The 2,500-nt window shown below is 43.4% G+C and overlaps 1 long non-coding RNA gene across 1 annotated transcript in view; it reads left to right on the top strand.

Moving 5' to 3' along the window:
• LOC138961528 (uncharacterized) overlaps positions 1 to 1,151 on the top strand; it is a 14,911-nt gene extending 13,760 nt beyond the window's left edge. The window contains exon 3 of the long non-coding RNA XR_011454214.1: positions 1,074 to 1,151. This is a non-coding gene — a long non-coding RNA (uncharacterized lncRNA). The remainder of the gene's footprint in view (positions 1 to 1,073) is intronic.
• The last annotated feature ends 1,349 nt before the right edge of the window (positions 1,152 to 2,500 follow it).

Raw genomic sequence — 2,500 nt, forward strand, 5'->3', positions numbered from 1 at the left:
CACATTGGCATACACACGCACACACTTATGCACACACAGACGCAAGCACGCTCACGCACAAGCATACACATCGACATGTACACACACTCACAGACGCACTCACATGCCCGCACACACAAACGCTGAAACACACGGACACACACACACACACTTACACACGTGCTTTTCTGTTGTGACAGGGGAGGCTACCGCTCCTTTCACAACGGACTCTGCACCCGGGTTGTTGGCCTTTAAAGTCAACACCTGTGGTTTGTAGAGTTCTGTTTGTGATGGGGTCTGGTGGTTTCCGATTGTCTGTATGTTCATGGAAACCTTCGGGTTTGCATAACAGTTTTTATAGGGCTAAGAAATTAGCCCTAACATTTTCAAACCTGTTTGATTGCACTTCGCTTCCCGAGGTGATCGTAGTGTTTCGGCACACGGTTACATCTGGCGCTTGCGAGCAGGGATGGGACTCGGCATGATATGTTCAGGTGATGGCATAATATGACCACTGAACATTTTTGTGCTGTTCCCATTCTGCGAACTTGGGATGGACAGTGGTCTCCCGGTTCGGAACTTCGGGACGAAGTTCATTTCAAACGGGGGCGATTGTGACAGGGGAGGCTACCGCTCCTTTCACAACGGACTCTGCACCCGGGTTGTTGGCCTTTAAAGTCAACACCTGTGGTTTGTAGAGTTCTGTTTGTGATGGGGTCTGGTGGTTTCCGATTGTCTGTATGTTCATGGAAACCTTCGGGTTTGCATAACAGTTTTTATAGGGCTAAGAAATTAGCCCTAACATTTTCAATCCTGTTTGATTGCACTTCGCTTCCCGAGGTGATCGTAGTGTTTCGGCACACGGTTACACTGTTAGTAAGCATACGTGTCTTAGTTTGTTGTGTTTATGCCTGTGAGTTAAATAACGTGAGATATGCAATCAAACAACCCATGCTGTATGTGCATTGCATGTGTACAGCGATTGTGTATGACAAAAAATACACTCAATTACAATGTATTGTTTTTTAATTGAATTTAAATGTTGGTGTGTTGTGTCGATTGTATTGTATTGTGTTGTGTTGGTTTTGTTTCAGCTGGCATTTCTTCGGGCAGAGTTGTTTGCCAATGGTAAAACTCACACACACACACACACACACACACACACACACACACACACACACACACACACACACACACACACACGTACATACACACACACACACATACACACACACACACACACAGACACACACACACACACACACACACGCATCAGTTGCAACATTGCGCATGTGTTTGGTGAAATATAATGCATTCATTACGTTACTTATAGTGTTGATAACGAAACAAAAATATAAACAATATACGTTTTTGTATATTTATCCTACGTACGTGTGACATACCACTCATGTCATAACAATATCGCTGAGTCCACAGTGCATGTGAAGAGGTCGTGTCTGGCAGTGACCTCATTTTCCACTGCCCGTGATGCCGAGTCACCGAGACAAACGTCATTCTTGGAACACCTGGAAGAATGTTAAGAATGTACACGTCACGATATGCTTTCTAGAGTGACGTCTCTTTGCTTTGACGTCAAAGATTACAGGAGGCTTTCCCAGAGATCTAGATTCTATTTTAAACGTCTTCAATTTGGGCGCTTCGACTGAGGGACGTTTGGACCAATAGACACGCAAGTACAGTATATAGGATCAACAGAATACGACATGGCTTCCTGTTTGATACCAGTTTTACACGAGTTGTGCTTTCAAATATTGAAAAGCTCGCTTTCTCTCGCAGTTCAATGTTAAAAAACACAACTCGTGTATTCTAAAGCTTCATGGCTCGTTTCGACAAGCATTAAACGGATGAAATTAACCACATGCAGTTTATTTCTTCAGAAAATTGCAAACGCACCAATGCCTCCTATTGGCTTTGGTGTTTTGTACAGAAATGTCTTCCACACGATAGATTCGCTGGTTTGTCTTACGAAGCCGTCATCAACACGAACACAACGATTGCTGAAGCAAACTCTGTACCTACACGACTGAGACACAATTATTTCACAGCTGCAGCTGAATGCGAACAGAGAACAAAGACGTTTTGGGTACTCACGTCAAGTCTGCATTGACAAGCTAGGAGCAGACGGAAAAGTCCGAACAAAAGTCAATGACGTCAAAGTCTATTTCGTTTTGTGTGTAACTTTGTCATGACCTCCTTTTGTGGTAGTATGCGCGACAATTTTTTTCGCATCCGGTGTCATTGTAGACTGCGGAAAAAGCAACTCAGAAGTAGCAAAGCCCCTGTCTTGAAACAGCTGAAACACTCTTTTGGATTGCCGTTTCAATGCTAACCAAAAAGTTAAAGAAAAAAAACAATGTTCAGTTGCGAAATGACAGCGGATTGAGCATTTATTCCGGTTGATGAAGGTACAATTGAAGCTTCTATTTACTCCGTCAACCAACAAGACTAGATTTGTAGCAGACGACAAACAAAGTATGCGTTTTTCCTGTCTTGTGATGAC

Source organism: Littorina saxatilis, linkage group LG3, assembly GCF_037325665.1.
Source record: "Littorina saxatilis isolate snail1 linkage group LG3, US_GU_Lsax_2.0, whole genome shotgun sequence".
Classification (NCBI taxonomy): Eukaryota; Metazoa; Mollusca; class Gastropoda; order Littorinimorpha; family Littorinidae; genus Littorina; species Littorina saxatilis.